The sequence below is a fragment of the Garra rufa genome, chromosome 16 (assembly GCF_049309525.1).
Source record: "Garra rufa chromosome 16, GarRuf1.0, whole genome shotgun sequence".
In the NCBI taxonomy this organism is placed as follows: domain Eukaryota; kingdom Metazoa; phylum Chordata; class Actinopteri; order Cypriniformes; family Cyprinidae; genus Garra; species Garra rufa.
This window is the reverse complement of record NC_133376.1, coordinates 30,151,105-30,175,494: the sequence shown is the minus strand read 5'-3', so window position 1 is coordinate 30,175,494 and position 24,390 is coordinate 30,151,105. Positions and strand designations below refer to the sequence as shown.

At 37.3% G+C, this 24,390-nt stretch overlaps 1 long non-coding RNA gene across 1 annotated transcript; it reads left to right on the top strand.

Moving 5' to 3' along the window:
• Window positions 1–15,084: 15,084 nt before the first annotated feature.
• On the top strand, window positions 15,085–16,848 carry LOC141287977 (uncharacterized). The gene is made up of 3 exons (XR_012339595.1): window positions 15,085–15,255; window positions 15,606–15,708; window positions 16,596–16,848. It is a non-coding gene; the product is annotated as an uncharacterized lncRNA (long non-coding RNA).
• Window positions 16,849–24,390: the final 7,542 nt, after the last annotated feature.

The window sequence follows — 24,390 nt, the reverse complement described above, 5'->3', positions numbered from 1 at the left end:
TTATTCTCGAAACATGACTTTATTCTCGAAACACTTCAACTTCATTCTCGAAACACTTCGACTTAATTTATCCCTTCAGAAACACGACTTCATTCTCGAAACACTTAGTCTTCATTCTCGAAACACTTAGTCTTCATTCTCGAAACACTTCGACTTTATTCTCGAAACATGACTTTATTCTCGAAACACTTCGACTTCATTCTCGAAACACTTCGACTTTATTCTCGAAACATGACTTTATTCTCGAAACACTTCGACTTCATTCTCGAAACACTTCGACTTCATTCTCGAAACACTTCAACTTCATTCTCGAAACACTTCGACTTCATTCTCGAAACACTTCGACTTAATTTATCCCTTCAGAAACATGACTTTATTCTCGAAACATGACTTTATTCTCGAAACACTTCAACTTCATTCTCGAAACACTTCGACTTAATTCTCAAAAACCCTTCGACTTCACTCTCGAAACACTTAGTCTTCATTCTCGAAACTCTTCGACTGTATTCTCGAAACATGACTTTATTCTCGAAACACTTCAACTTCATTCTCGAAACACTTCGACTTAATTTATCCCTTCAGAAACATGACTTTATTCTCGAAACATGACTTTATTCTCGAAACACTTCAACTTCATTCTCGAAACACTTCGACTTAATTTATCCCTTCAGAAACACGACTTCATTCTCGAAACACTTAGTCTTCATTCTCGAAACACTTAGTCTTCATTCTCGAAACACTTCGACTTTATTCTCGAAACATGACTTTATTCTCGAAACACTTCGACTTCATTCTCGAAACACTTCGACTTCATTCTCGAAACACTTCGACTTTATTCTCGAAACATGACTTTATTCTCGAAACACTTCAACTTCATTCTCGAAACACTTCGACTTCATTCTCGAAACACTTCGACTTCATTCTCGAAACACTTCAACTTCATTCTCGAAACACTTCGACTTCATTCTCGAAACACTTCGACTTAATTTATCCCTTCAGAAACATGACTTTATTCTCGAAACATGACTTTATTCTCGAAACACTTCGACTTAATTCTCAAAAACCCTTCGACTTCACTCTCGAAACACTTAGTCTTCATTCTCGAAACACTTCGACTGTATTCTCGAAACATGACTTTATTCTCGAAACACTTCAACTTCATTCTCGAAACACTTCGACTTAATTTATCCCTTCAGAAACATGACTTTATTCTCGAAACATGACTTTATTCTCGAAACACTTCAACTTCATTCTCGAAACACTTCGACTTAATTTATCCCTTCAGAAACACGACTTCATTCTCGAAACACTTCGACTTCATTCTCGAAACACTTCGACTTTATTCTCGAAACATGACTTTATTCTCGAAACACTTCAACTTCATTCTCGAAACACTTCAACTTCATTCTCGAAACACTTCGACTTCATTCTTGAAACACTTCGACTTCATTCTTGAAACACTTCGACTTTATTCTCGAAACACTTTGACTTCATTTTTGAAACACAACTTTATTCTCGAAACTCTTCGTCTTCATTCTCGAAAACCCTTCGACTTTATTCTCGAAACACTTCAACTTCATTCTCGAAAACCCTTCAACCTTACTCTCGAAACACTTCGACTTTATTCTCGAAACAATTCGACTTAATTCTCAAAAACCCTTCGACTTCACTCTCGAAACACTTAGTCTTCATTCTCGAAACACTTAGGCCCAATCCCAATTCTATTTTCTACCCCTTCGCCTACCCCTCGCCCCTTCCCCTTGTCCCTTGAAACAAAGTGTAAAGGGGAAGGGCTAAAATATTTCCCCTAAGAAATGGGACACTACTACAACACTGTTATACGTCATCATAGGTTGTCACTAGTTCTTAATGTTACGTCAGAGGACATGCGCAGATGTTTATCACTCATTCCAAGATGTCAAAATGTTGTCATGTTGCAAAAAGTACAAATGTACGGTGTACGCACCGTTCATTCACATGTGGCCGTAAGCAAAACAAACAACGCATTATCACATGCGCGGCAAATTGCTAATCAGTGTAGTGGTGCCTGGAGAAGTATATATGCTTCATTTGTGAATTTCGTTTTCAACTTTCTATTTGAACGCATTCGTTTTCTGGATCCTTGGACTAAAATGTTTACAGGGGTTCACTGGTTTAAGAAATTTCTGATCGTAAAAATCAGCTTCTTTTTATTTGTATCGTTTTTATTATGTACTGATTTAAATTACTGGTGCGGTGAGCGGGCGCAGGTGCATTAGGCGCAATCATTAAATACATTTCAAAGCAAGCCGGCTCCACGGTCCTGACTGCATCATCACTGCCTTTATTGGGTGTTTTGAGCGAATATTTAAATTTATTCACATGACTGGATGTGGTGGACTGCCATGATTTTGGCGAATGCAGGACACTACTGAATAATGCGCATCAGAGGGGATTTAAAAAGTGGAAGTGTGTATACACCGTATACGTTACCTGCGTACACCATCCACTACACCACCGTTGCAAATTGCCGTGCCACTGGTCTTTCATGTTTCTAACATGCAGTCAAGTGTATATGACATAAAAATATATTTTGTAATATCGTGCAATCAGTGCTATCTGCTAGCAAGCTTTAGCGATTTTTTTGCAAACGTTTATTTACAAAACAACACCATAAACACAAACACAAGATTGAAGGTAATATACATATAATGAAACATTGTCATGAAAATCCTTATTAAAGGCAAAAATTACTTATATTTACGAGTCTGCTTGCTCGAGTGAGCAGCCATGTTGGAAATTTCTCTTAGCCCTTCGTTTGAAGTGAGGTCCTGAAAAATCTTCGTTTGGAGGGCTATCTGGCCCTTCCCCTTACCCCTACCCCTCCAACCAAAAGAGAAATGAGACACCCCTACCCCTTCACGTGAACGCGCCAAACGGAGGGGTAGGGCTAAGTGTAGGGGTAAGGGGTAGAATTGGGATTGAGCCTTAGTCTTCATTCTCGAAACACTTCGACTTCATTCTCGAAACACTTCGACTTCATTCTCGAAACACTTCGACTTTATTCTCGAAACACTTCGACTTTATTCTCGAAACACTTCGACTTTATTCTCGAAACACTTCGACTTCATTCTCGAAAACCCTTCAACTTCATTCTCGAAAACCCTTCAACCTTACTCTCGAAACACTTCGACTTTATTCTCGAAACAGTTCGACTTAATTCTCAAAAACCCTTCGACTTCACTCTCGAAACACTTAGTCTTCATTCTCGAAACACTTAGTCTTCATTCTCGAAACACTTGACACTTAGTCTTCATTCTCGAAACACTTCGACTTCATTCTCGAAACACTTCGACTTCATTCTCGAAACACTTCGACTTCATTCTCGAAACACTTCGACTTCATTCTCGAAACACTTCGACTTCATTCTCGAAAACCCTTCAACTTCATTCTCGAAAACCCTTCAACCTTACTCTCGAAACACTTCGACTTTATTCTCGAAACAATTCGACTTAATTCTCAAAAACCCTTCGACTTCACTCTCGAAACACTTAGTCTTCATTCTCGAAACACTTGGTCTTTATTCTCTCGAAACACTTAGTCTTTATTCTCGAAACACTTCGACTTCATTCTCGAAACACTTCGACTTTATTCTCGAAACACTTCGACTTTATTCTCGAAACACTTCGACTTTATTCTCGAAACACTTCGACTTTATTCTCGAAACACTTAGTCTTTATTCTCAAAACAATTCGACTTAATTCTCAAAAACCCTTCGACTTCACTCTCGAAACACTTCGACTTTATTCTCGAAACACTTCGACTTTAATTCTCGAAACACTTCGACTTTAATTCTCGAAACACTTCGACTTTAATTCTCGAAACACTTCGACTTTAATTCTCGAAACACTTCGACTTTAATTCTCGAAACACTTCGACTTTAATTCTCGAAACACTTCGACTTTAATTCTCGAAACACTTCGACTTTATTCTCGAAACACTTCGACTTTATTCTCGAAACACTTCGACTTTATTCTCGAAACACTTCGACTTTATTCTCGAAACACTTCGACTTTATTCTCGAAACACTTCGACTTCATTCTCGAAACACTTCGACTTCATTCTCGAAACCCGACTTCATTCTAGAAACGCGACTATATTCTCGAAAACCCTTCGACTTAATTCTCGAAGCACTTTGACTTTATTCTCAAAACACTTCGACTTTATTCTCTAAGCACTTCGACATTATTCTCGAAATATTTGAACTTTAGTCTCTAAATGTTTCGACTTTATTCTCGAAACACTTTGACTTAATTCTCAAAAACCCTTCGACTTCACTCTCGAAACACTTAGTCTTCATTCTCGAAACACTTAGTCTTCATTCTCGAAACACTTGACACTTAGTCTTCATTCTCGAAACACTTGACACTTAGTCTTCATTCTCGCAAACACTTCGACTTTATTCTCGAAACATGACTTCATTCTCGAAACACAACTTTATTCTTGAAACACTTTGTCTTCCTTCTCGAAACACTTTGATTTCATTCTCAAAACACTTTGGCTTTATTCTCATCAACTTTCAACTTTAATATCATAATCTTAGATTATTATTTTTTTAACGTGGCACCAAAACAAGAAAATAACCTCGGACGACTTTGGTATTTTACTGTTTATATATATATATATATATATATATATTTTTTTTTTTTTTTTTTTTACAGAATGTAATATAAAGGTTTTTTTTTTTTTAAATGGAGGGTATACGGTATACTATAGACGAATGTCTCCTATATTTCAAACACTAAAAGATGAACTGTCAGTATTTGAGAAATAGAAGAGATGAATATATCAGCAGATTCCCTCCATAAAACCTGACAAGTTGGTGTGATATGTGTGTCCCTGACCCATAATTCATTTGGGATACGGCTTCACAGAACACCGTCTGAAAGTTGCAGATGGCATCTGCGTTTGACATGTGATATGAAGTCTCTTCTCTGTAGACTTGACATAGGACACACTGCTCAAAGCTCATCTTCATTTTGTTCCTCTCAAGGCTATCTTCAGACAACAGCAGAAAAAAAAAATATTTTTTTTTCTCTTGCGGTAATGGGTTGGGATTCAGCACAGAAGGGAAAAAATAGAACCTGTTATCCCCTGGCTGAGTTGTCATGGAAACAGCATCGGCTGTGCTCTTTCCTGTGTGAGGAACAGGATGCCGTTTAGCATGTGGGATCTGAAGATGCAGTTGTAATTGATTCATGTCTTTGTCACCTTGACAAGTCATGAACACACGTCTACGACAACTGATTGCTGTGATCTTTGTACCTCGAATCCATGGAGACACGAGCCGAGATAGTCATGGAACACACTAATTTGTGCCGAAGTTCAACTAGTGTTTGCCGTCTTACACTGCATGCGTTTCTATGGCAACCACTTCCATGCCGTGATTATTCAGCTCATCCATAAGAGATTTCTCTTCTCTGCAAGGGTATTAATGTGCTTTATGTAACTGAGCATGTTGTGATAGAAAGCACAAATATCCATATGAGTAACATAGATTACAGCACTGACACAAAAAATGGCACTTTGCTATCTTGACTTCATTGCTGGAGTTGGAAATGAAGTACAGTTGCAGCTCTATGAAAAACCTATGCCTAACAGATTAGGTCAATGGGATTGGGTTGCTGTTTTTAAGTCAAATGCAGCACAGTGGACTAAATGGTCAGACAGTCTCTTTTGAATAGTCAGCAGAAGGGAGTGGGTGATCTCCAGTGCTTTAATGTCCTACATTATTCACGCTCACTTACACCCCCTCACAGGCAGAGCAGTAAAGTTAAATGGTGTGTCTCTCTGAGAGGGGAGATATGTGACTCTTGTATGACTGAAGCAGTGGCTGAGTGTATGAGTCACTGCTTCTTAGCATTACATAAATAAATATATAAATCCATAAATGAAAGAATCAGTGTGATTCAGTAATTTTCCTCATGGGTCTTTGAGTGTTTATCTACAGTGGCTACAGGAAGAACATCAAAAGCTAGCATGCAGAGCATGTGTGTGTGATTGGGTTTTGCATGCGTAATCTCATGTTTGTTCTTATCAACTCACTAATCCGGTTTAATTCTGATTCGGAGAATACTTGAGGCCAAAGGCAGACTGAGGTGTGAGGTTGATATATGAGACGTGGCAGGACCCAAGGCCTCTGTTCCATACATCTGTTCATAGCCCATTTTCTGCATCTGGTGTCTCGCTCTCTGTCCATCTGTGTGGATAAACATAATATTGCCTTTAGTCAGAATTCATATATATGACTTTCAAAGTCTCATTAACTGGAGAATACAGTATTAAGGATAACTGTACAATACAGAAATAAATAATTACAATACTGTTGAACAATTCAGGGGCAGGAAGATTTTTGTTTAAATGACACTCACCAAGGTTGCATTTATTTGATCAAAACCACATCAAAAACAGTTATATTATTTCAATTTAAAATAACTGTTTTCTATTTTAATACAGTCAAACCCAAATTTATTTAGACACCTTCAGCATTTCTCACATTATCACAGTTTATTCACTATAGTTTAGAAAATGGTAATAAAATATGACAAGAACTCAAGAGTTAAAACTGTGTCAGAACATGTTCATTTTTGTTTATGATTTTTTGATGAATACCGAAATCAAACATTTATTTGAAACAGAACTCTTTTAAAACATAAAAGCACACAGTAGAACAAAACAGTAGTCTATAAAAATATAAGGTAATTAGAGGCCTGTAAGCATTTTTTTATATCACATATGAAAAGACATTAAAAGATATTAGATATCATATCACACATCTCTAGGTGCTGCAAACTGAACAAAATAATTTTTTTAACACTAGAAATGGTTTGCTAATATCGGTGTCTTTGAAGTATTATGTGTCTTTGAAGGGCAGGGTTTTGTAAAGACAGTGTGATTGAAGCAATAGGGTCTAATTTAGAACATAATCTGCAGCAAATCAGCTGAAATCACCTTTAAACTATAAATTAGCCTTTAGGTAAAGTAGTTGGCAACAAGCTACTGACAAAAATTACTCAGGTACACTGAATCTACTAAAGGGCACCTATTATGCAAAATCCACTTTTACATGGTATGTTGGACATAAATGTGTATTGGCAGTGTGTGAACACAACCACCCTACAGTGATAAAAATCCACCCACTCCTTATTTTTTAATCACCATTAAACCAAATCAGACTCACTAGGCATGCCGTTTTGATTCTCTAAGCAATGTGACATCACATTGTTTAGGCCCCGCCCACAGTGTCTGGCTGACAGTCCTGCATTGCCATAGTTTCTGCCCTCATACTTTGTGTGAAAAGAAAGGAATATACATTGTCTGAGTTTTACTACCTCTAGGGTTTCTTTTAACTGGAAACTGCAGTGATTTGTACATAGGTAATTTTTTAAAAATGTATATAGAGGCACATATTTCCAATGAGCCAATGTTGCCCAAAACAGAAGAGTTCAGCACTGAGTAAGACCTCCATTTCTGAAAACATCGTTTGATACTACAATCATTGCATGTTTCCTTACCAATTCCAAGTGAGATTAAACTAAAATGGTTTTCAACTGAATGGAAATGAGCTTGGTGAACCGACAAGAGCATCATATCTGCAGGTGGGAATCCTTTGCAATTTCTCCTCAAAGCATTTTCATGATCCTTAACCCTCTGGGTTTCCCCACCACAGATGCAGCAGGAGACCATGAATAGATGGGTTTTACATGTCCTTCGAGGCACATCCAGATTAATGCTCCACTCTCTAATGGAAAAATCTGATTTGTGCTTCTAAATGTCTCGGTTATTCAAATAATCACGGATTATCTGTATTCGGTTGCATACGTTGCCACCTGATCCTATAGGTTTTCTACTTTGCTCATAACATTTTTGACTACATTAGTGCTGTCCACCTGTGCCCAGGCCCAAAGACTATGATACACATATCTGTATATTTTTAAATCAAGGACAAGGACAAAATCAAAAGAGGAAAGAGGTTTTAACCATTAGTCTATCTGAGTTTTCTGACAGCCTCTCTAGGATGCCACTGAAAAGCATCCCAGGGTAACACTTGACATATGGTGGACATGGTGAGAGAACTTGGTGCCAAGGAAGAACAGAAGGGCAGTCCCCTGGCAGGGAATTAGGCACAGTACCCAGACCAAGAGAGCGAGATTACTGAGTCTAAGAGTTTCGTACAGCTTGGCATTGCTAGCAGCTTGGCATTTACCCTGGCCAATGTGAAGGAAGATTTCATCAGCGTTACAAAATAAGCCCATATCATGGGGAAGATCAATGGCAGCACTAATTTATGCTTCAGCTGTCCCACCCCCGGACAACCATTACCAAAATTGTATAGACAGGGGATGCCTCATGTTATTTTTCCAAATTGGCACCTTTGCAAAATGCTCTGTGAATGACTCATGAATTCCAGCCAGCATTCAAATTTGATGCAATTCCTTCACATGCAAACTTAAGATGAGGACGTTCAGAGGTCGCATCATGTGAGCAGCTGTAGGGGTGGACACATGTGAGTGTTTTGAGGGGGAGGGCAAATAGTTCGCCGACTTCACTGCAGCCCCACTCATGCCGCCACATGTGGTGCCTTTCACAGTGGGCTTCTCGTTTGTTGACGGGCACATTATTAATCCTGATGTCGAATTGATAGCTACCGCTGAGCCTGTTAGCAACATCCATGTGTGTGCTGGTTGCAAAGCCTCCCAGAGAGCGGAAATAAAAAGGCACAATGACCCCTAGGGCCCAAAACAGAGCAGAATGTAATAATAATGAAGTGCAAAAAACTTGTGTGTGTAATCTTTTGTTTGGCAAAAACAAAACAGGCCATCAAAAGCTGTGGTTTCTATTGTTTCAGAGTCACACTGCATCTTCAGTGTTATGGTGAGGCAAAGAGAGATGGGTCTTTGCGGCATATGTAATTTGCATTTGTATTGCTGCAGCACAAAGATAGACAAAATATACATTTTTAAACATACAATATCTCGGAAAACACCTGGCGGAAAATGAGCTTGAGGAAATCACGCAAAAACTATATAATCAACTAAATACATTTCTGAAAACACAGAGACATTGTCAATATGTCCTGTGAACAGTGACTTGTATTACCTGAGTGCGACTGCACTGGCTACATTTGCTTATTTGGGCTTTGATTTGTTTACATATACATTTAAAGCATTAACTATTGCCTGTGAGCAACTTGTTTTTAAGTATGTTTTTAAGTGTCACATATGAGAATATAATCAACAGATGGCAAAATCTGGAATGCTGTAAACAAGTGCTTACTGTACAAACAGTGCTGGGTACACACTAAAAATTGCTGGCTTAAAATATTGGGTTATTTGGCAACCCAGCGCTGGGTCAATATTGGACAGAACACATGCTGGGTTATTTTGACCCAGCTGGTTGGGTTAAATGTTTTTACCCAACATGCAGAATTGTTTTATTTATCTCAACTATTGCTTAAAATCACTATATTATTGGCTTAACAAAATGGGCTGGAAATTAAAAATCACACAGAGAATTACTAGAGGCAACAGCAGTAATCAAAAGATGAACATTTAATAATAAGCAAGAACACCCATGGACAAAAATATAAGACAAATTCATTTTAGAAATAAAAAATGTAAATATTAGAATATTTAACCATTCTCTGTAGTCACTTGTCACTAAAATAGTGCTAATTCTCATGCCGGGGTTTTGCCAAAATCTGAGCCAGTGATTTCCAGTGATTTCCAACCAATTTGGTGTTCATTTTAAGCCAGACTTATAGCAATTTTTAAACAATAGTTGAGTTAAATAAAACTACCCAGAAGGTTGTTATTCATTTAACCCAACTGCTGAGTCAAAACCCAGTCACTGGATTTATTCATAATTCACCCAGCACTGGGTTGTTTTTAACCCAGCATATTTTAGAGTGTGGTAAGTTTAAAACAAGTTAGGTAAAAAGTAATGTAAAAAAAGTAGTCAGAATACATTACCTAAAATGAGTATCCTAGATACACTCTAAAAAGTGCTGGGTTATTTTTGTAAACACATTGCTGGGTTAATTGTGCTGGGTCAAAATTCTGGGTTGTTTGAGGCACTGTAAACACACAGTTGGGTTGATCATGCTGGGTCAAATGGACTATAAGGGGTTCTTTCACTATGAACACCTGGGTTGGGTTATTTTGACCCAACCGGTTTGTTTATTTTTTTCACTTCATCGAACATTCTGGATTCTTCACTCGTCTCGTCGCCAGGCGGTCACGCACCTCGCAGCAAGCAGGATTATAAGGTAAATTAATAATATGATTATATAATTATTTACCTTTATTTTTAATAAGTTGTGTTTTAGAGCGTACTGATTTCACTGTTTAATGCAATATTTGATATGTCGCTGTGCGGGGTTGGCATTTTATTCCGTGAATGACGAACGTTGTAACTTAAGCAGCCTAGCGATGTACTTTTTTGCCTCAACAATCGCTTTATTGTTATATAAAGTGTGTGTGTGTGTGTGTGTGTGTGTGTGTGTAGTGTTATTTGTATAATTTACAGTATACATATGGCCTTTATTTTAACGCCTTATGGAAAGAGTAGGTCAGAAATACGGGGGTAAGTTCCTTTACTGTCTGCATACTGTATTGCTTTGTAATGTTTTGTCAAAATTAGATCATTTCATACAAAAATTGATCTTTTAAGGGCATATTTTTCAAGTAAATGTTTGCGACGTGCCGAATCCAACGATAGATCCATATGTTTTATGTTGAGCATTTTCGCGGTTTTTTCCTTGAAGTAACTTATCTGCATTAGCTAAAACGCTATGTCCCTTACTTTAATAATGTTAAACCACAATATGACTGGTATGTACCATTGTTTATTACTTAAATGTAATGTTGTCTTAGCTACAGTATGTAAAGTTAGACTTAATCTCTCGTGGTGTATGTGGCCGTTCACATGTCGCGTTTTTTGCGCACTGAAGTTCGTTATTATACGCTCATAATGGAAGCTCATTTTTTCCAGAGCCATATAGAAAGAGAGTTGCGACACGCTTTGATCTCGCCGCCGCGCTGTCACGTGGTTCATGGAGCTCTCAATAGTTCCAAACAACTCTGCGCTGTCAATGACTACGTTTACATGGGCACGAATAATGCGATTATTTCCAATAATCAGAGTAAGGACTTAATCGCAATATGATGTTTACATGTCAAGAGCAAAGTTCTTCACTCCGGTTTACATGGAGTTTCCATTATTCCTATTATTCATATTGTCCGTCAATGAATTGCATTATGTTCATATTGCGCAAAGTCAACAACATAAACTCAGTTTCCTGAGCTCCCTAAAAGTGTCGCCTTCTTCGCCGTCGTCGTTTCTAATCTGCAGGCATGCGCTGCACCAGAATATTTTCTCTAACGGGGGGCTAGTCCTATAGAGCTTGGCCAACTACGTCACTGCGCGTAGAATTATGGGTAGTTGCCGCCATGTTTTATGTAACGTCGTCAGCCGTCAGTATTACAACATGCAGTATTATACTATTAAAAAGAAAAAAAAACAATGCACAGATCCAAGGAAAAGCTAAATCTTCCATACCGAGAAAAGCTTAATGAAGTGTCAAAGCTGAGGTATTTAGAAAAACTAAAAATAATCAATGGCTCGATCCTTACGAGCATAAAGAGTGGTGGACGATCTAAATGAATTACCGCCTTACCGCACGTAACATTCCCAGGTGGTGTTTTCCTACTTTGTTTGTAGTTTTATTTGCCGTTTTACTTACTGCATTGTTACCTGTGTTCTTGAGACTTCAAGTTTACAGCACTGTTACATCTTACACCTGTTGTGTTTGCACTATAGTAGTAGTGGAACTGAACTTTTCAATTTAGTTGATTCTTATGTTACTGTGAACTGTGCACATTTACCTCAGTGTGTTATCCACAAATAAAGGGATATAGAAATGTTCGTGTTTTTTCAATTTATTGCTGCAACGTGGTATGCAATATGCAAAACAGATAATGCATGTTTAATGCTGCGTTCCAGGCAAGTCGTGCCAAACTGTCTGAGCGCATTTATTATTATTAATTTGAATGCAACGTTATATTGTCCTAAAGTCTATTTTCCACCATGTACCACTTGCATAAACAACGCACCATATATCAGAGCTCGGAACTGGGAGTACGTTGATCTAACGTTAGTACGAGTTCACAGATGGGAAATCACAGGTTTGAATGCCGCTCCAGTGCACTTTCATCGGTAGAAGGCTGGAAAAACACGGGTAACGGGTTGCCTGAAACGCGGCATAACTGAAGACTGGAAAACATTGTGTATGTATAAGTACACATACATGTGTATATTTTATACGTGTTATATCTATATCTACAGTGTATATATATATATATAGTCAACATTCGAAGTGGATCAAAAAAGTTAGTCCTAAGACATGATTTTATTATGAAAACTTTGATGAAAGCTTTCGATCCACTTCAAATGTTAACTTGTGTATATATAAATAATTTAAATGTTATATATGTACATGTGTATATACATATAAATACACGCAATACATGAACATATTTACACAGAAAAGTTTATGTTGGATGACTGAGAGCAACTGATTTGACTGCATTAATTTCTTAATTCATGGTTTCATAACAACGCTGGGGCACATATTAGTCAACTAATGCTTTTCCGACTAACTGCTTGTACCTACGCCATGCAACGCCGTTTTGTTAACTCGGACACTTGGGATCCACGGTGATTGTCCAAGCTGGAAAGCTGGAAAATCAAACATTTGACAGTCGGCGTACATGCTGGTAATCGGTGAGATTGTGGCAATTAACAACACAACAATAGTTCACCAAAAATTATTATTTATGCAGAATAAAGTAGACTAAAACTTCACGATCACAATCAAACACAGTGTTCACCGCAGCTCCGTTACCTAAACTCCCAACATGCATTGCGTTGCTGACGTCACGTTCCCAGACTCTATATGTGGGGGTGCTAAGAAAATAATCAATATTCGTGACGTAAAAGTTACTTAATGAAGAAAGTGTGTCCTTTTTTTAAAGAAAAGCCTACACACCACATTTAACAGAAGTATAATTCAAATTTTATTTAAAACGGTCTTTTAAATTATATTTAAAACTGACACGAACGAAAAAAAATAGAGACAAACTTAAAACAAGCCCTGCATTCCAGCCCGAGCCCGACGGGCAGCAGTGAGCGCGCCTTCAGCGCATTTTTTTTAGGAGTTCCACAAATCCGCAATCGAGTGCACATAAAAGGCTAACGCATTTGCCTCACGATTGCCTAAAGATTCCTGTTCCTGAACAAGAGAGCCCTTTTTTATAGAAAAAGCACATCAATTTGTAGATATTTTTTGAGGGCACGCAAATAAACATAAATCCTTTACAGTTACGAATTACTCTTACCTTTACGTGTAAAAAAGTCAGCGTATTTTAAGATGTTTGCAATGCAAGAGATCACGCTTGCTCCTTCATGTCCAGTAAAGCGCGCGTTAGCCTCCACTCTCCGCACAGACGTTAGAATATGAGTCTAACAGCGCGCAAACAGGTTAAACGTTTAAAACTAACATTTTGATATGCTTGAACTCTTTAATATCCATAGATTTTCCCTGTCTGCAAGTGAGTGGCTCGTCATTCGTGTAAGTCACGAGCGTGTGCGCACTCTGGTGAAAGCGACAATACTGCGATTAAGACGTTTACATGCCAGTATAAATTACTTCGATTAAAATCGGCGTGCGCCACCTATGTTAATACGATTATGCTTGCTGCGATTATGAGCTTAATCGCATTATTATAATCGAAGTATTGCGTTTACATGGGGAAAAGTTTAATCGCAATATTGCCAAAATCTCATTATAATCGCATTAAGAGGGTCCATGTAAACGCACTCAATGTGTTTGAATGGGTTTAAGCAGGATAGACAACAGTTTTACTATATTTGCAGCAATTTCGAGTAATTATTAACACATAATGTGCATTGATTGTGTATTGATAACTTCTCTGAATACGCTTTACAATCGCATTTTATTCTGGGGAGTGATAAAGAGACATAATTAATATGTTCTCATACTCTTTGGCAGTCAAATGTGACCAAACACCTTAAGTGTAACTTTAATTCAATTAAATAACTGTAATAGTTAAGTTCTATTTAGTAAATATTTTGAGGAGGTTTTTTTGTACTTAATATGTGCAATAATGATCCTGACCATTTAAAAGATAACATTTTCTAATATAGTATTTAGATTACAGTTAGTGTAATATTTAAGGTTAAATACATCTGCATGTGTATTTGGACATGATCAAACACTCTTTTTTTATACAGTATGTTTCGATTTAACGATTTAATGTTAAATAAAAAAAAAAGTAATTTACTCTTGTTTTATGATATTCAAATATACAACATAAGTGAATATTATAAAAGGCAAGCAAAAATGGCATTTAACATAATAGAAAAGATGAAAATAATGTTTAAAAAAACACAAGGCAACGAATTGCATTCAGCATACATTTTTATCGTGTTTCTTGAATGCAGTCTTTACTGAAACTCATTCAACCTCCTACAGTGAGAGAAAGATTGCAGAAAGACTAAAAACATAAAAATATGACAACTAGTATCTGGTTATGGTCGTTATAACATGCTTCATAAAACACCACTATTGGCCAGTTTTTCGAGAGGTCAACTGATGCGTTAAAATGTAAAGAAATGCAGTAATTTCTTGAGAAGCGCTGAAATGAATGGGCTTCAATGGAGGAGCTATTGGCTGTTTGGAACTATTGACCGCTCCATGACACGCTTTACTTCCGCATTCCTCAGTTCCTATGGAAGCCTATGGGAGTGTCGCAACTCTCTTTTTATATGGCTCTGATTTTTTCCAGGCGCGGGACATGGTTGCTTAGCAACGGCAGACGCCATGGGAGAGCAAGCTGCGTTTTTGGAAAGAAAGCGACGCGTCTTGCGTTTTCACGCGTTTTTAGGCGCGGCATGTGAACGGCCCCTTACTCTTCCTCTATTTTAGTGAATACCTGTGTTGCATTACAAACTAGGATACCAGTATAAACCTTAAACTTATTGAACCACATTTGTTTTTCAGATTTGATCAGATTTCACAAGACTTTAGGAAGCTATATCCAGAGGCAGACTTTTTGAAGACTGGGCTACAGTTGCAGACCTAATTCTTGCCAGTGCTCAGTGAGGTGCATTCAGAGCTGGGTGACATGACTTAAGGTAAGCTTTTTCTAATAATATGTCAATCTATAAAACAATATGCAACTGTATTTGACACACATCATCTGGTAAATACAATGGTACAGTAACACTTAACTAGTTGCTTATTAGCTTGTATATTGGCTGTTAATTAGTACTTATGAAGCACAAACTGATGCCTTATTCTGCGTGAGCATTTTCTACATCCCTGAATCTGACCCCATACCTAAACTTAACCTGCAGTAGTTGAATGAGGGTGGGAATTAATTTGCATTATTTAAAGGAATGAAGAAATCTTCATATGAAAGTGTTTCAGTTTGTTTTGATTATAAAATATGGTTCACAGTTTGCATATTATTCCTATGGTTTAGATGCTAAAGGGGAAAGTGCTTTCAAAGTCCTGCCCACTCTGGATAAAAGGTCTTCAGACCCACAACCACGGAATCCCGGAGGCCATTCATTGACGTACAACCTGTAAGTTTTGTTTTACGTTTTCTGCTCTAATAAGGGTGTATGTATATATATAAACACAGTGGTGGCCAAAATTATTATAACAGTTGTATTTTCACCAGCTAAAAAATGATTTTAAGTCAGTGTTTTTTATCTTTTGCTGTAGTGTGTCAGTGAGAAATATCAGTTTACATTGGCACAACAGCCAATCCTCCACAGAGATCTGATCTCATCATCATCCAGTCTGTCTGGAATGACATGAAGAAACAGAACAAACTGAGACAGACTAAATCCAGAAGAACTGTGACAACGTCCCCAAGATGCTTCAAGAGACCTACCTGCAAAGCTACCTGAAAAACTATGTGCAAGTGCACCTAGTGTAGGGCAAAAGCTGCTTTAAACGCAAAAGGACGGTCAAACCAAATGTTGATTTAATGTAGTTAATCAAGGTTAATTGATTAAGAACATTTATTTATGACATTATTTTTGACAGAGTCATTTTATGACATTTTTAGACAAGTGCTTAAAACTTTTAACAGTATTGTAGCTTTGCAGTTAGGTCTCTTGGAGCATCTTGGTGACGCTTTCACAGTTCTTCTGGATGATGATGAGATCAGATCCTGTGTGGAGCACAGAACAAAAATGTCACTGGATTATCACAATTAATGGCAAAATGAATGGAAATGTAAACCGATATTTCCTACTGACACACTACAGCAAAAGATAGAAATCACTGACTTAAAACCTTATTTAGCTGGTGAAAATACTAGTTTTCTAATAATTTTGACCACAACTGTATGAAAAGTTGAGAAGTAAAATGAGCATTTATTTCATGCCTCTGTGTTTATGTTCATAAAATACACTTAACTTAAAATGTAATGTTGCAAGACTAAATGCCGTATAATTAACAGGTGGGGACCAACATGGTGGATTTGAGCCTTGGGATGAGACAACAACATTTCTAGACCTTCGCCATTGTTCCAGGCCATGCCATTGAAGCGGACTTGTTGCCTGGGAATTTCTCCAGCTTGCAGTATATCATATTGATGGACATAAGTCTTCATGTGTGAAGTTTTTTTTTTGGCCACTTGTAACATGTTTTAAATTGTAAGAATTGTCTGGTGGACTCTTTGTTTGGCTTAGTTTTAATGGCACAATGTTTAGAATGATTCTAATGTGGTAATAATTCATTTTTGAGTGTTCTGGTGCTGCAATGTTGACATAAAGAATATGAATATAGTGTGCCTTGTTTACAGTTTTGTGTTTAAAAGAAACTGATCTACTAAAACCGTTATTTGTGTCTTTAAGGGTTGGACAAAATGTGTGACAGCTACACCTATTTGAAAACTGTATTAAAAAGAAATATGAAAACTCATTAAAATGACATTTACATATTCATTTTTTTGTGTTGTGTAACTGTATTACAGAAAAACAATAATAATTTTACATTCTTTTGTGATTTATATATTATTATTGGTAAATATAAAGGTAGCAAGGCAATTAGACAATAAATAACCCTATATTTTGGTAGTTTTTAACCCAGCAACACAGTTAATCTGACCCACTGGTTGGGTCAAATAAACAACCCAGCATTTTGGGTCAAATGATTTAACCCAGCACTTGGGTCAAAACAACCCAACGCGTGTTCTGTCCCATAGTTACCCAGCAGCTGGGTTATGGTTGGGTTATTTTTTAACCCAGCACTTTTTAGAGTGTAAGTAGTTCCCAACCACTTTCCTAGAGGCCCCCCAACACTGCACATTTTGCATCTCTCATTTATCTGGCACACCCATTTAAGGTCTTAGACTATTAATTTAGTCACCTAATATTTTTCTTGTGCCCTGAACATGGTGGGAAAAAAATAAAAAGAAACGTATTTTGTGTAAGGTTTGTTTTTTTTGAAAGACTTAAATAAAGCTCTTAATTTTCATTGATGACTGCAGTTTCATTTAGGGGTTAAGAAAGTCTTAATTATAACTTCAGGTGGTCTTAAATGTGGGGACTGAAAGACAAGAATTGCGATGAAACTTCAAAAGGCTATCCATTGAATAAATATGAGCGCTGCACGTTTCAAAGTCATTTGCTGCGCTGCTTTGTGTAATATTATTCTGAAAGCGCCTCCTGCTGGAAGAGAAACGCATAGAGTTGTAAATGTGAACTGATGGATCCACAAGATAATGTGTTATAAAAATGTAAACAATTTAAACAAAGGCATTAAAATATATGTATATGTTATTTAAGTAATATAATATTTGATTGATAACAATTGTTTAAATTAATATAATTGATTTACTCTTTGAAACTTTAATATTAATTTATGCAATTGCAATGCTTTGATTTGTGTAAGATTACACAGTCATAGCCATAAATGCAATGGTACTAATAATTGGCATAATTCTTTCGGTGTTTCGGTTTTCGGCCAAGAATTTTCATTTCGGTGCATCCCTAGTTCAGTGTTAAATAAATATTTTGAAATTGTATTTTTGTTATTTGATTTATTTCTCTGAAAAGCAACACAAAATAGTAAAAAGCAAATTTTTACTATTTAATTATTGTAATGGTGAAAAAATTGGCAAAATAAATGGAAAAAAATGCGAAATACCGCAATCGGTATTCGGCCTTCGGCCAAGCATTTCATTATTATTCGGCTTCGGCTTCGGCCAAGAATTTCATTTCGGTGCATCCCTAGCTTCCTCCTGTCCCTGGCCCAATCGACCCTCTACTCTGACCCTCGACCCTCTGCTACTGCTGTTCAAAAGTTCAAGTTCAAAGCATCCTCCACTGTCAAGTTCCTGTACTGTTAAATCTCTAGAGTTCTGTTCCTCCTCTTTTCTTTTTACCCCCACACAACCCCACACACCACTCTGTCTGTCTGGGCTCTTGATCTTAGATGGTCTGTACAATCATGGCGGCCATTACACGCTCAGCTGGGCAAGGATTGCCTGTGGCGAACTGAGCAGGGAGCCAAACATGAAGACCCAGGAGCTCTCTGCTCACATCCTCTACTGTGCTTGTTTGTGTATGTGTGTTTATACCATTTATTGATAATTTTTATATTGATAACTTTTTAATAACTATTCAAATCATTAATCCTTAAAGTTTAACATACAGTATAGAAACTGCAGGTGCAAACTATAGATACATTGGGGGGTTGGCGGTATGACAGCATAAGAAAAAAAAGTGTGCATGTGACCCTGGACCACAAAACCAGTCTTAAGTAGCACAGGTATATTTGTAGCAATAGACAAAAATACACTATATGGGTCAAAATGATCAACTTTTCATTTATGCCAAAAATCATTAGGATATTAAGTAAAGATCATGTTCCATGAATATATTTTTTAAATTTCCTATCGTAAATATATAAAAACTTTTGATTAGCAATATGCATGGCTAAGAACTTCATTTGGACAGCTTTATAGGTGATTTTTTTAATATATATTTTGATCCCCCCCCCCTCCCCCTCAGATTCCAGATTTTCAAATAGTTGTATCCTAACAAACCATACAACAATGGACAACTATCTATTCACCTTAGCTTCAAACATCGACCCTTATGACTGTTTTTTTTGGTGCAGGGTCACAAATATAATAATAAACAAAATACTTAAGATGATAGTATTATATACACATTTGCTGAATAATTCTTAATAGGGCTACAAGTTGGTAATTTTCAAATTTTCATGAGGAAAGAAAACCTGTATGCTACTCTCAACAGAAACACTCAAAATCACACCTGGGAAAGCACTGCTGTGAAGATCAAGTCCTCAGGCACTGTGGTCAAATTGTGTGTGCATTTGTGTGTGAGTTGGAGACTGACAAAAAGAGACAGAATACAACAGATGTGTTTTATTTCACCTTGTCATGACCCTGATAAACAGAGTGCTGTGAGTATGTATGGTTTCTCTTGCTCTAGGGTAATTTATATGCAACATGTGTCTGTCATAATTAGAAGCACAGAGAGACTGCTGTATTCCCATCTCCTGTGGGGAGAGTTACTTTCAGCTGACATTAACCAAAGAGCAGATCTCATAAAACCCTCCTCCCTAAACATCAGTTCAGAAGTCACGCAATATTGCTTTTTCAATAGTTAGTGCGAAGTAATTACATTTGATTGCCCTCAATGCGGAGTATGTGGCTAGGCTTGTCTTTTTGCATTCTTCTAAAAGACTCTGGAAGGACATGAATAATGAACATAACATGGATACAGTGTCTTTAAAATGACAAGAGAAAGTTGTAAAAGTGTCCGCTTTGGAACTTTTGGAAGTTAGAGTGGATGCCATATCTAATTTCTCATGGATGAAAACAAGGTTAAGAGAGATAGACATAAAGTCTGTTCCATGGACTGTATGCATAATTGCATATCACCATACTTACCTGTAGAGACATATAAGTTATGTATTAGAAGCATACAAAGGGAAAAGCTTGAAACAAGTTCGCCACACGTGTAATGCTCAGGGGACACGCATTAAAATTCTCTCTCAGCAGCGTACAACTACATTCTGCCTTCATTTACTTATAAATTATGAATTTACCTCATAACGCTCCCCATTCTCTCCGTGCTGAAACATTTCTGAAATGTTCTGTGTGCATATCATTAAAGCAGAAATGTTAAAAGTCTTTGGGCGTTTCTCATGAAACACAAACAGAGCAAGTGTTTGTTCATGAATCCATTTTCGTGTAAATTGTTGGGTTGAATTGAATGTGACACTATATGTAAGAACACATATAGTTTCATACACATGAATCCAATCTGATTGTGTTTCATGAATAAGACCCACGGTTTTATGCATCTTTGGATGGTTTCTCATTTTCAGCTCCCAGCATGTATATGTGCATGCATACTGTAAGTATGTGTGTGTTTTTCCTTATGCATTTATGGATTTATGTTCATTAATACAGCGTGAGATGTGTTGAAGGCATGGCACAGCAGGTAGTACATGTTTTTGTAACACATAAGGCTTATAATGAGGATGTAAATTCAAGCTTGATCTGTTTGAACCATTTCCCTCACACTTTCTCTTTACTTTCCTATCCCTAGACTCTCCTGTGAATGCAAAAGGCCATTTTCTTAATGTATGAGATGCTAAATAGCCCAAGGCACAGTATGGGTCTCATATTAGTGTACTGGACCAAAAATAATTTGGATGTAGAGATATTCAGCAGAACTTCATTGGCCTATCTTAAAAATGCAGACACAAAAATGTGAAAAGGGATAGTTTACCCAAAAACGAAAATTCTGTCATTAATTACTCATCCTAATAATGTTCAAACCCTGTAAGACCTTATTTATCTTCAGAACACAAATTAAGATATTCTTGATGAAATCCAAGAGCTTTCTGATCCTGCATAGACAGCAATGCAAACACCACATTCAAGTCCCAGAAACGTTTGGAATGACATGAAGGTGAGTAATTAATGACAGTTTTACTTTGCATGAACTACAGTGCCTTGCAAAAGTTTTTTTTTTTTCACATTTTGTTTTGTTGCAGCATTATGTTAAACTGCTTTAAATTACTTTTTTCCACATCAGTCTACATCTCTTACACCATAATGTCAAAGCACAAAACAGGTTTGTAACAACTTTGCAAATTTATTAGAAATAAAAAACTGAAAAGATCCTGTTGCATAAGTATTCATACCCTTTTCTGGGACGCTCGAAATTTAGCTCAGGAGCATTCATACTGCTTCTAGATGTTACTACACTTCGAGTGGAGTTAAAGCAACACTAAGTAGTTTTTTTTTACCATAAAATAATGTTTCCGAACTCATGTCAGTGGTTCATTAACTCATAACAGGGTGAAATGGCACTTTCGTATTTGCTTTGCGACCCTCTATCAGCCATAACAGCACTATGTAAGTTTGGGTCGTCGGGCCGCGGTTTTGTAGTTCAAATGAGACTACAAATGCGACTTGCTTTACGGCAGGCTTCACAAAAGCCGGTAGGTTTAGCATACTCGGCAGTTGCATGTAAATGGAAGATACCTAGCAGCAGGTAGCTTGAACAATTTTCGTCATGACGGAGCCTGCAAAGAAAAGGAAGAGTGTGTCGGAGGAGGCGAAGAAAAGAAAACGGGAGCATGATAGAGAAAGAGCTCGAACTAGAGTCAACATTGTACCGGCTTTCACTCGTTGGCGAGAGTTGAAGGAGGCTAGATGCGACACTGATGCTCACTTGGCATTGTTGCTGCTGGACTTGTAAGTAATAATCTTTTTTCACCCCAACAGTGTGCATAGATCTGTGTATGATACATTGTAGATTGTTTTATATCGATTGGCTCATGTTAGCTAAGGCGTTAGGTATTGTGCTAATATTTTGATAAGCACGTAAGTTTGTGTTTATACGGCGTTTTCTACCACTGATGTTCTGAGTTGAATGCAGTGAAGGATGACAATAACTGCCAAAATCACCCCAAATGTTCGATCGATTCCAAAGTTGTTCATTCTTAGTTTTTGTTTAGCGTTTTTGATTGCTAGCATGCTTGAGTTAGTGAAGTTGTGAGTTGATTTTTGGCGACGGAGGACATTTGACTGGGAAACTAAATTACGAACTTATTACGGTAACTGTATGAAGGTAATTTAGAACTTTAGTCGCGCAAAAAACAAGACAATAACATTCTACAATAACATTTTACAATAACATTCTCAAGATTTTCCCAGACAATGCAAATGGCTATTACATACTAAACTGTTAGGCAATACTTTTTTTTCCTTGTGTAAGCCTATCTGGCTATTGCTAGACCGTTTCAAAATTATGTCAGTTTCACACAAAAATAAATAGCAAACAATGTCATTATTATGTTTTATTTTTCATACATTCATAAAGTCATACAACATAGCCTACTCTACCTCAGGGCTATTCAATTGGCGGCCCGCGGGCCCAATGCGGCCCGCCAATCATCTTCGTCCGGCCCGAGGGAGCAGCAGGTGGCTTGAATGGTTTTTGCACTAATTAGTTTGTCCACTAGGCGGCGGGCCAGCCAAAAAAGAAAAGCAAGAGAGCCAAGAACAAAAACAATCTACCGGAGATCGCAACATCAATAGACGGCAGATTTGACAAGCGCGTGTAGGGCTCCAGACTGCGACCAAATGGTCGCATTTTTTCTGCCGGTGCGACTAAATTTTGTGAGCGGTTGCAATGGCGCGACCACCGCGTTATTCAACTCATAAGCGCGGCTATTTCTGTTTCATATTAGAAACATTAAAACGGCAGACGAAGCGAAAGAGAAACCAAAGCGCGGCACGTTTGAGCTGCGCAGCTGGGACCGTTTATCAGCTCGGACCGCAACGCAAACACACTTGTCCAAACTCAGAACAGCCTCGGGAACCAAAGTTGATTTCGCGACACTTACTGCACAGTGCTGCGAGATCCAGTGAAAAGTGTTTGAATTTCGCCCAGAATGAATTAAGGTTGCTGAAGTGAAAGATGAGTGAGAATCATTCAAATTCTGCTCAGAATTCTGTTATAAACAGCGCTGATGTACGCTATGTCAGACAACCAGAAGTAACACCAACTTAAGCAAAGTCGAATGATATTACATTATTCATTTCAGGGTTTGTACAACCTTTTGAGAGAGAAATTCAAGCACTTTTCAATGACTTTCAAGCATTTTGCACAACCATTTTAAGCACTTTAAAGCTCTTATGATCCAATTTGAATGTTATCTTGATGGCCAAAATATACTTTGTGGTAAACAAAATCTTAGGTCAAATTAAAAACGTAAAATAACGATTATAACCAGTATATGGCAATAATAATCTGTATATTTTATGCATATACAATTTATAGTTTATTTGAAGATTGTTTTAAAATCACCTAAATTAAAAGCTGTTATATATTTCAGAGCCTATTAAATGTTGGGCTTTCAATTTCACTGTAATGTTGAATGGACATAATTAATATGTAAAACTGAGAGAAAATTCATAATAGAGACACCAGTAGCAATATTGATATCAATACTTCATTAATAATTGGCTACTTGGTAAAAAGATGCTATTAAACACATATGTAAAAATACTTTGTTATTTTTACCTTAATTTGGAGGTTCATTGTGAAATTATGACAGTATAAATATATAAATATGCGATTATTCGTGATTAATTACAAAAAATGTTTTATTTTTTATTTATTTTTTAATTGATTGACAGACAGCACCTTAACCTTTTATAGATGTTGGTGTTGGTAATATTTGTTCATTTTAGTGAATATACATTTCAATGTAATTGTATAGGCCCCCTAGAAAAAGATTGGGACGGCCCCCATCCACTTGGCCCGCTTCAAATTTCCAGTTCGATAATCCGGCCCTCATATGGATCTAATTGAATAGCCCTGCTCTACCTTGTCACTGGACATCGTTATTTCCAAAGCCGGTCCTGGATAGCCTCCAAACAAATAACGTGCATGTGACACGACGGTAGGCTAAATTATTTACGACAGCGGTAATAGACAATTCCGCTTCCAACCTGTAGAGGGAGCGTTGAGGGAAAAGGTACAGAAAAGGTCTAACAGCTGAAAATGCATATCAGAGCAAAAACCAAGTCCTGAGGTCAAGATAACTGCCTGTAGAGCTCAGTGACAGACTTGCGTTAAGGCAATGATCTAGGGAAGAGTTCAGAAAAAAATCTGCTGCATTGAAGGTTCACAAAAGCATGTAGCCTTCATTATCCATAATGGAAGACGATTGGAACAACTAGGACTCTAGGAAAA